The sequence below is a fragment of the Convolutriloba macropyga genome, chromosome 12, assembly GCF_964194025.1.
Source record: "Convolutriloba macropyga chromosome 12, txConMacr16.3, whole genome shotgun sequence".
NCBI lineage: Eukaryota > Metazoa > Xenacoelomorpha > Acoela > Convolutidae > Convolutriloba > Convolutriloba macropyga.
Genome location: NC_134479.1, coordinates 56,873,100 through 56,884,704, shown reverse-complemented (window position 1 = coordinate 56,884,704; position 11,605 = coordinate 56,873,100).

The following is an 11,605-nucleotide window of genomic DNA, read 5'->3' as shown; positions in this document are numbered from 1 at the left end:
CTTTGAAAAACAAAAGCTTCAAACAATAGTTTGCTTAACCAACTTTGATTCCGTAAATCTTTTCGAAAATTGGATGAACGGAAGGAGAAATTTTGTAACCCTCGAGAGCCAATTTAGTTTCGGTAAATTTGAAGAGTTTGAGATGTGTTAAATTGTTTGTAAAATGGAACCGAAGAAATAATTTTTATATTGATTGCTGATAAAGATTGATAAGAAAAATTGATTGCTCTCGCATATCAATTTCACAATTCGTTATAATATTTTTTTGAACATCTATTTCAATCTAATCGTCTGTGCGTTTTTGAGGTTAAATGATGACAATTCAGTTTGAAGTAAGCGATTAGGACATCAGCTTAGACAATTTAAACTGCTCCTAATACATATATATATGCATATATATATATATATATATATATATATATATATATAAATATATATGCATATATATATATATATATATATATATATATATATAAATATATATAAATATATATGCATATATATATATATATATATATATATATAAATATATAAATATATATGCATATATATATATATATATATATATATATATAAATAAATATATATGCATATATATATATATATATATATATATATATATATATATAAATATATATAAATATATATGCATATATATATATATATATATATATATATATAAATATATATATATATAAATATATAAATATATATGCATATATATATATATATATATATATATATATAGAAATATATAAACATATATGCATATATATATATATATATAATATAATATATATATATATATATATATATATATATAGAAATATATATATATATATATATATATATATATATATATATATGTATATATAAATTAATATATATATATATATATATATATATATGCTGCATTTTGATCCAGCTCTAAGCCGGCTGATTTTTCTCTGGTTCAAGTTGAAGAATTTTGTTTCAGTTTCTCATCTGCACTTTGCCGCTTTCTTAGAGAAGCGGACCCAATTTTTTGTTGCAAAACGTTGTCTTTTTGAAAAGAAGTAAGATAGTTTATGCGAGTTTATGCCTAGCACTGAGTTTTCCAACAAACCTCACAAGGTTACAAGGTTGCAAAGCCAAATTTCAAATTTTGTCAGAGAAACCGTTCGGATTAATGAAGAGCCTCTAATATGTATTAGAGAATAGTGCTAATTTTTGAACAAAAATGCCGGCTTTTTCAGCAGAAAAAAAAAACAAAAATTTCAACAAATTCCGGAAAGAAAAATGTAGAAAACAATTTCTAAGACGCAGACACATTAAAACCACATAAAAAATACAAAACATTACAAAAACAAATATCAATATACAAATAAAAACCTCAACACCAAAAACAAAATTCTTCAGATTGGTTTTTGGCTATTGTGTGTTCGTCACTGTTCATTTGGCTCTTCTGTGTTTTTTTCCAAAATCAACAAGCTGGAATGTTTGAGGCAATTTGTGGATTTATTGCGTTTGGTGTTGATAATTGTGAAATGAATTTTTTGAGGTTTTTCGAAATTTTTTGTTTTTTTAGATATTTCGTGAGCACAATGGCAAAAATAAATATTCATAGTGTCCACAAAGTGTTTAATCAGTGAGATTTAAAAACACAGTTAAAGTGGTATTGGAAAAATTTAAGCCCTCAATTTGAAGCAAATATCAAGTAACTTTTCCAATTTTCTCTATTTCTGACAGTTTATGCGCTCTCAACAATAAGTTCTGTCTAACAATTTTCTCAAAACTTAACTTTTCTGTCTCCCTCTCTCTCTAACACCAAAAAATTAAACACATAGGAAATTTGCATAGCCATACATACACCTACGAAAACGCGCACATACATAAACGCACACTATCAAAGACAAACCTTGAACCTTGCAAAAAATAGTTCCAAAAAATTTTTTGGCATGCCATTTTTACTCAATGATAGTAACCATCTTCTGAAAAGTAGAGGTAGATTTTTTGGGGCAAAAGTTTTGGGACGTTTTGGGAAAGGATTCTAAGCCTGAAACATATGATGAGCAGCGTATTATACAACGAAGGACTTTATACAGAAAACGTTTAAGTTGGTGTAGCATAGTTATGGACGGAGACCAAACAGTGGCACCGTTTAGAAACACAGGCAGGATAGGGGATCTATAAAGCAAAAGTTTCCTGTGACTCGACACTGAAAAGGGGAAATTGCGCTGCAGGAATTTAAAAATTTTGTTGCATTTTAGAAGCTTTGAATCTAGGTGAGCTTTCCAGGATAGCGTAATAGGCACAATAAAACCCAAATCCTCTAATTGTTTGTCGAAAGGTAGTTAGTCAGAATCTAAAGAAGTTCAGCGCTCTCATCATACCCACCAAATATAATTGTTCTTTGATTCGATGGGTGGAACGTGAGACAAATTAAATTACAACAGTTTAATAAGGAGCTGATGTCTCCTTGCACGAGGAAGATTGATGAGGTGCTGAAAATTTTTAGGTCATCGGCAAAAAGATAAAAACAACTGTTTGCCACATCATCAGCTATATCATTAACGAAGATAATGAATAATAACTAGGGACCGAACACGCTACCCTCTGGAACTTCAGAAGTAACCGGTAAAAGGGCAGAAAGATTTTGACGATTTTTTTACACATTGAGAATGATTCGGTAGATAAGCGTTAAAAATGTTGAGAAAAGTTGTGCCAAAACCAAAATTCACAATTTTAGACAAAAGTATTTGATGCGAAACAGAGTCAAATTTTTTCTTACGTCGAAGTAGATAAATATGGCATGAGAATTGTTATCACAAACTGAATAAACAGAATCGAGACATATTATCATCTGACTTATTGTACTACGTGATTTCATAAATCCATTTTGTGCACGTTTGATTTCAAGCCTTATCTCTGGATGATAAAATTGAGCGATCATCTTTCAAGTAACAAGGAAAGTTTAGGGAGGACACTAATGGAACGTTAGATAGCAATGTCATTATGAGGACCAGATTTGTGTAAGGGAGTAACTTGTGCTAATTTCCGAAGATCAGGCCGATATTTGGTTTTGACAATATAGAAGAATAACTCAAAAAACCGGCGTACACAGAATGTTCGCACGGTGGTGAAAGAGGAGTGAGGGTATCTCATCAGCACCAGCAGTACTAGAGTCATCACACGACTCCAAAAGGAGGATAAAAAGTCAAGGTTCAACAGTTTGATAAAAGGTACTTTCAATTGATCAGAAACAGTATAGGACCTACTGTCTTGAAAAACAGAAGCAAAGAACGTATTGAATCCCAATGCTTTCTCTTCATCGGTGAAGAAGAATTCATTTCCATGAACCATAACAGGAGGAAATGACGAGTTGATAGCAAAACTTCTCGGCAAACTTGTAACTTTGGCAAGTTGACGATATTTCAAACTGGTTGATGACTAATTCTCTATTTAATTCAATAGAATTTGTAATCGATAAGTTGAGTTCTTTCGGTTTTAAGGCGAAAAAAACAAGATTACTACCTAAAAGTGGTTTCTTTTTGGTTCATAAGATAAATAATAGTATGTGAGGAATAAAAGATTGGATATATACGACAGACATCGGGTTTCATGTTAATTGTATTAGTGAAAACGCCAGAAATTAGGCTGTACCAAGTATCAGGAAATGGAAAAAGTGTCTGAGAAAAGTTGTTTTGCTGAGATAACTGTTAGATTAGCAACAGTAGATAAAACAAGATCAAGGATGCTGTTACTTTTATGTGAAGGTTCCAAGACGAACTGAGGCAGATTTTTTCAATAACCATTTCAAGGAATCGACATTGATGACATGAGGATGAACAGTATTTTGCGCCAATCAATATTGGGAAAATTGAAATCCTCTATAAGACAAACATCATAATTGCAACCGTAATCAATTTGAACCAGTAAAAAGTACAATTTAGAATAGTAGGACTGAATAGATGCCATTAAATTAGAGATGTCCACTTAATAGTTTGATGATTTTGGCGGGTTGTAGATAAGCACAAAGAAGAACAGTTTCTTACATAAGACAGCTCAAGAAATAGCAAAATCAAAGTGAGAATTTATAGAATCAACAACTTTGACGGCTGAGTTAGAGGATTGTAGAATGAGCAGGCCACCATGCTGGTGACGACCACGATCTAATATGGCAATAATTTTGAAAGAAGAACCCATAAATACTTCAGAGAAAATGATTAAACAAAAGATAAAAAACAACTAATTGCCACATCATCAGCTATATCATTAACAAAGATAATGATTAACAAAGGGTATTTTTGGGTTCTTCCTTCATAATGTTGAAGAAAAAACCCAAAAATACTTCAGAGTTAACGATGTCCCTATTTAACCACGTTTCAGTGAGAAAAAGTAAAGAGAAAGAATTCGAAGAGCAAAGTTTTAAAAGATCGAAGCGTTTATCTATAGAGAAAATTGATTTACAGCTTTTGAGATCACATTTATAAGTACGTAGTCAACCGATTAGTATACCAGCAAGTGTATTTTTTTAGTACAATTTTAAGTTCTTGACCTGAAAGTCTTGACTATCCTCGCTCTCAACTGTGACAATATGGTAACGTTTAGCCAGAACAGCTTTTTCCAATAGATGATCTGCACAAGATAAAAATTTTTTGATGTCCACCGGATGTTCTAATACTGTGAATAATTACTGCTGGCAAAACAGTTTTCCAGAAAAAAAGAATTTGATATTGTAACAAGAATAAGACGACAACGTCTTTGACTAGAAGGAATATTATCGTTGTGATGTTGCGGAATCTTGCCAAGCTTCCGGATGCTCAGTATATTTCCACCAGCTTGGAGGCACATATATTGAACTAAGTCACTAACATCCGTCGAGTCTTTCACAGTTTGTTCGAAGTATGTTGGTTCAGTTTCAATTAGACTCTTAACCACAAACTGAAATTTAGTCGATTGTGCGGTCTTCATATTTCCAGTAACCATATCGCTGTAGGAGGGAAGCGCGCTGGTGACTGCTTCTTTGACATTATCATGCATAGTAGTAATTGATTCTTTAGTGAGTTGAGGTACCAATTCCTCGATAGAAGCGGACAATTTAGATTGGAATTCAGCAAATAAAGAATTTAACTTAGCTTCAGTTGGGGTATTCAAGCAGGTGTCGTTATCAACTAGACAGATATCGCAAATCCATTAATTATTTGGTTTAGATCCCAGCCAGCGTAGTTCTTCAAGGGACAGCAAGACAGAGAGTCCCTATGAATCCAATTTTCACATGAGGAACACTTGGTCCCAGATTGGTCAATATCCTTGACTAGCTCTGTGCATGCTCGACATTTGACAGACAATTTGGAAATCAAGCAAGTAGATCGTGGAAAAGTAGTCATACAAGTATATGAAACTATTTAATTCTATTTATTAGGGTTTCCTTCTCATTTTTTTGAGTTTTGCATTAGTTGATTTGATGTCAATGAAACCAGTTTTTTTTTTACGTTTTCAAGGTTTTCAAGATAATCAGATAGTTAGTTCTATTGGAATAAAAAGAATTTTGTGCAAAACCAACTCGAGAAAGATATTTTTTTCAGCTGTGTTTCTATATCTTATAGAGGCATTTTGATTTTTTGAGATCTCTGAATTGCTCGAAGAATTCAGTTTTCCAAAAACAAACTTTTGATGCAGAGAAAATCTTTTTTTTACAATAGATTTTAACCATCAAAGAAATTAGAGGGATGGATATAAACAAAATTTCGGAAAAAAGAAAATAAGTTTTTGTCATGGAAAATTCCGGGCATTTAGTTTTAATTGTTATTTTTCAGGTTTGAAACTGTAATGGGTTATTGAAAAATCTCCGTTTCACCAAACTAAATATACTACATTGTTTTTATTTTATTTCTATTGGAAATTTCAGCGCAAATTGCCCCACCCCCCGCCCGCAATCGATATTTTTTCCTTCGGATTTTCTCAATTCTCCGTCGATATTCTAAAGATTTCTCCATTTTCAATTTTTATATAAAACAAAACTAGATCCCGAGATCACAAACTGGTGCCCTTCTTTTTCTTCGACAATGTGCTAAAAAGTGAAAAAATGACTGAAAAACGTCAGCTTGTATTCTACGTTCCCATTTTTTGAAAAAAATGTTGGAACAATAAGGATTGTTTATTATTTAGGTTCAACAAATCTTTGTTGTTTTTTTTTCAAAAATGTTACGTTTTTTTGGATAACAGTCAAAACAATATTTCTTAGATAACAAGCTTAGGTAAAACTAAATATTACTTGATCATTTTCTAAAAAGAGAGGAAAAGGGAATCCGAGGAGAGGAAACAATTCCTTTGTGGCTTATGAATGACCATTCGAGTAAATCCGTCTTCTTTTGTGCAAATGTTTGATAAATTTCCACACAAGTTTCTCCAGGCTGACCTGATAAAATGGTGTCCAGTAGCTTCCAGTCCCGCTATGAAAACAACTTTTGGTCGCGAATCAAACACTTTTTTCGACAGAAAACTGTATTTTTGCAAAGCTGTCAATTCGCGTAATTGAAATTTTTCTCTCGAGCTTATTTTCACATTTTTCTCCTTTTTAGCCGTAAACTGAATACAAGGTTCTTTGTATGATTTTCCGTCCAAAAAATATCGTCTTTTTTCAGCAAATTCCAATTTGTAAAAATAGTGATTGGCTGGATTTTCGGCAAATATTGCTTGAAGGTTTTTCGCCGCAATCGTGTCCAAAAACGGCTGTAAAAATATGTAATAAACGGCAAAGACTAGTATAGACCAGAAAATGATTTTTTTGAGTCTGCTGGCTTTCCAAGAGAGCAATCTTTTGGGAAAAGCGATGGAAGTTAGCTGCATTATTTTGTAAAATCTTTAAAATTTTTTGCTTGAGTAAAAATTAATGATGCTTTCAATTAGAAACAAATAATAATTCAGTTTGCTTCAATCAAAACTCAAATATCTCTAATAAAAAATTACGTAGATAGTTCTTGTCTGTGTTCTAATGAGTAAGCTAAACGCGTAAAAGCTAAACTTCGCGTGAAACACGAAAAGGTAAGCTTGAAAACTAAAACATGAGCAGACCTCCATATTGTATTACAATTAATAAAACTGAAAATTAAAACCTTTATATAGTTTGTTTGGCATTTGTGGCCTTTCAACGTTCAAAGCTCAAATACCGTTCGGTAGAACATTTTTTAAAAAACGTTAATCAATTATGAAGAAATTGAAATCAAGCAAAAAAGCTATGGATAATAGGAACTTCTCGATCTTAAAAAAAATACTGCCTAAGCAATTAAAGTACGTCAAAGAATGTTTCAGTGTGATTTTAAATGAAAATGTTTGGATGTGTTTTGCAGATGAAAAACGTTTTTGTTGCAAAAATTAATTGTGATTTTGAGGGATTATGAAATATTGATTTAATTGAAAACAAAAAGCATAATGCAGGTTTTTACGTTAATTTGAAAATGGTGGGTGTTGCCAAGAAAAAGGCTTCCAAACTCACCCAAAAAATGCCCAACTGATTCAACTAACTATCCTTGAAAAGTAAAAATCTTAAATGTAGAGCAGGATTTCCGGAGTTCTGGATGTAATAGTCGATTCTGCGTTTGCAGAAGTTCCTACGAAAAGTGCTGGACAGAAAGGTTGCTTTTAGAAATCTGGCAATGGTTTGCAAAATTTTCCGGATACTGTTTGATGCTGTGGACTAGTTTTAATTATTACCACAAAGTTGTTAATGCCAGCGAGAAATTATCAAACCATTAGGAGTTGTTTGACCCTAAGCAAATTTCGCTGCACTACGGGGGGTCGTGGACAACGCTTCGGAACTTCTGAAATCTGCTTATTAAGTTTCATAAGTAGAAACCACGTGAAAGCTACTCACTAGTTCAGTCGGACGGTTAAAAATGCAGCTTTTAAAGTGTTTTAATAATTAAGTGTAATTAAAATTCACAATGTAAGCGTAGTTCATCGCTGAGGAATACTGCTAAAAAAAATTGAATAGATGCATTACGGTTATAGAACTTTACGAAGCTGTGGTCTAGGTAGAAGTTTGTCGTTGAGGGCTACAGCTTGGTACTTTGCTGCTGCGTTGCACACTTCTAACTTTCTCGGGTTTGTGAGGGTTGATGACAGGATGATGTGGCAAGTCCCATTGAAGCCTGTCTTTGGTTTTGTTCAGTTCAACCTGTTCAACTCTGCGGACATAACCAGCTTTGACGTCAGTGTTAATGGTTTCCTGGTAACGCTTTCGCAACATATCATCTTTCTGTAGTCGTCGTTCTAGGGACTTGAGTTGGGCCATAGCAGAGGAGAAGTTATTTGGTAACTTCACTACCTCTTCTCGCCAAAGAAGTCCAACTTCGTATCTTTCACCGGTGAATAGAGTTGTTTTCTTAAATGTTTTGATTGGTCTCTGCTCATCTTTTGAATGACCGGTGACATCACAGTTTGAGGCGTAGGATTCGATATCCCACCATTTACTAAACTGGTTTAATAACTTGTCTTCTGATACTGAGGTTGCTGCGGTAGCAAATGTTGCTGCTTGTTTCGCTGGTAGGGGACCACTTAAAGCCCATACTATTTTCGATTTCACTGCCAAATGGTGCAGTTCTGTTGTCTGACTTCTTGAATTCTAATGGGTGATGGATGTTATAGCAGTCTTGTCCAAGAATTGCTTGAACTTCGTTTTGACTGTCGCTCTCATTTGGCAAGTTCCTCAGATGTGGGTAGCGATCTTTCAACCCCTTCAGATCTACAATATGTCCAGCCAACTTCAGTTTCTCGTGAACATAGATTTGCGCGGTTTTGAATGGTCGAGACTTCTCAAGCGCTGAAACAGATATCGGCACTATTTCCGTCTTGACATCTTGTGATCCGTGGATTCTTGCTACTGACAAAGACGCTTTTCGGCCTTGCAGCTGTAGTGTAGATACAACTGACTTGTCCGCGAATGAGATTGATGATCCCGTATCACACATTGCCAGAAGGTTTAGGCTGTGGTTTCCATTCACCAGTTTTATACGCACTACAGGGAGTCCTCCTTGTGTGATCATTGTTGCTTCTGCTGTCGCAGCATCTGAGGCACTTGTAGCCTCCTTCTATGCAAAGTCACTGTGCAAGAGCTTGTTGTGTTGTCGTCCACAATTGGGCACGCTGCAGGTTCTACATTTGTAATCCTTCGACTGATGGCCAGGTCTCAGGCAATTGAAACACAATGTGAACTTCTGCACATTTTCTCTTCGTTCATTGAGCTTCATTGATTTGAATTTCTTGCAACTCCAGTTAGCGTGCTCTCCATCTTTGAATGGACATTCTGAATTCTTTGGTTTTTGTAGAATCAAAAGCATTGGATGCAAAAGTACTTGTTTTGATTTCTCGCGGTTTTGAAGCTTGGAGTTTTTCTGGGCCAACAAGCCATTTCATGTATGAAAGCAGTTGAATATAACCAATCTTTGAAAACAATCAAGTTTTCCGCTAATAGTCGATGATACTGTAGGTGTTGTAGCCACTGCTCTTTCAGCTGAAGGGAAACTTTTCTTGTTGCTGAGCTCAGAACTCCCTCCGAGTCCAGGTCATGCTTAAATCCGAGTCGAGTCAAAACGTTAACTGTGTTTGTGACTACAATTGAAAATGGAACAATGCTACTGGAGTCATCATGTCTAACTGGAGGGTGGGTGTATATCTTCTTGAGCTGAGATTCAACAATGACTCTCAGTCTGTCAAACTTTTTGCAGAGAATGTCCCAGGGTTGATAATATGCCGAGCTGAAACCCAATCCAGAAGTTGCATTTTTTCCTGACCAGTGAGGCGAATCTTAATATACTGCGTCTTTTCAGTATCGCTCAACCTTATTTGATTCACAATGAAATCGAAAAGTTCTGCCCACTCGGGCCACTCCAAGGGTCTCCTGAGATTTCGGATAGCTTGACTTTTGGTAATCCTCTTGGGTAAGCACCCAGTTGGTAAATTACTTGCGGGGTAGCCTGACTCACTCTTGTTTGGTTTTAGCTTTTCATCGATCTGTTGCGTTGCGAGAGTTGAAAATGGGATTCTAGCTTCTTTGCTTGTTTTTGAACGTTGACGGTCCTTGTTGCTGGAAGGTCGTCTTGGGCAACAACGTCTGTGGTTCTGTTTCCCTATTTGATTTAGGGATTTCAGGTTTCTTGAGAATACTTGAATCTTGCAGTTGCGTTGAGAAAAGTTCAGCATCCAGCTGAAACAAAGGGGTATTTTTCGGGTAGACAGTAAAATGTTTGTCACTTCTCTCCTGTGTGACATTCTTAGGTGGGTCGATCACAAAATTTGGAGATAGTGGTCGACTAGGGCCAGACTTTTGGGTCATTGAAATTGCCCAGCATGCAGTTTTTTCTAGATTGTGTCTTGATCCAACACTTTCTAAGTCCTCCGTGATCCAGACGCTCTTGAACTTCCTCTTGGCAATTCAGTTTTTATGCGCCCTTGCTCTTCATCGGCTTCAGCTTTCTTTCTTCCGTCTTCGAGATCTCCTTCATGTAGTCGCAAACGTAGCTCGTCTTCGTGTTGTTGCAAATTTGGATGTAGTTCTTGTTCTCGTTGTTCCTCTCTCCGACGTAGTTCAATTTCCTCACGCTCCTGCTCTAAATCCAACTGCTTTTCTCGCAGTCATTCCTCTGTTTATTTCTTAGCTCTTAGGTTTTGGAGCTCTAATTGGTCAATCTGTTGCCTTCTTGATAATCGCGAGTCTGCAATACTGGGTTCTTTTCTGATTTCCTGGGTAGCAGAATGCCTGGAAGAGACCTCAACGTTCTTCATAGCGTTTTCTTTTACTCCATTTCTTTTATCATTTACATATTCGTTTGGGTCTTTATCACCAGCCAAAGACAAAAAAGATGTTTGGTTCCCACACTCCTTGCTGTGCCCGTACAGCTTGATCAGATCTAGATTGCATCTCCTGCTATCGCTGAAATTCACAAACCATTTGGCGCAGTCTTCTGGCTTTAATTTTCGAATCAATCCTGCGTAATTCTTATCTAGTTTTTCTTAGCTCTTTCAATTGATTACACAATGTCTGATTTTTGGAGTCATTTAAGTTTTCTGCCTTCAACTTTTTTTTTCCAAATTTGACAGTTCTTGAAAAATTGTTTTTGTAGCTTTTAATAATTTGTATGCTCGTAGTGTGCCTTTGCGACAGTTGACGAGTGCAGATACTGTTTTTTCCAGGCCAAGTGACCTTTCAGACAGGCAAGATGTCCGTCAAATGTTTTCTGCAATTCAGTTGGCTCACTTTCTAAAGTCAGAGTTGGCCTGACACCCTGTAGTCAGCCGTTTTCCAATGTCTATCAGGGCTGTTTCCAGTCATCGTAAAGATTTCGTTCTGGTCCACGAAATTGAATTGAAGATTCGTCGCTGTTCGTGTTGTACTCCGGGTCGGCGGACAAAACGTTGCGGTTGCTGAAGAAACTCAGCTAAACCGATATATCACAGTATGGTTCTCAAGTTTTGCGCCGGCCTGGTTCTTCAAAAGGTTCGATTGACAAAAAATCTCGTCGAAACAATTAGTCGCTCGGGTTGAGAGAAGTGATAATCTATGTTCAATCTCGTAATGAAATTTGTAGGGCTTCAACCAGTATCCAGTATTGTTGCTAACTTCTGA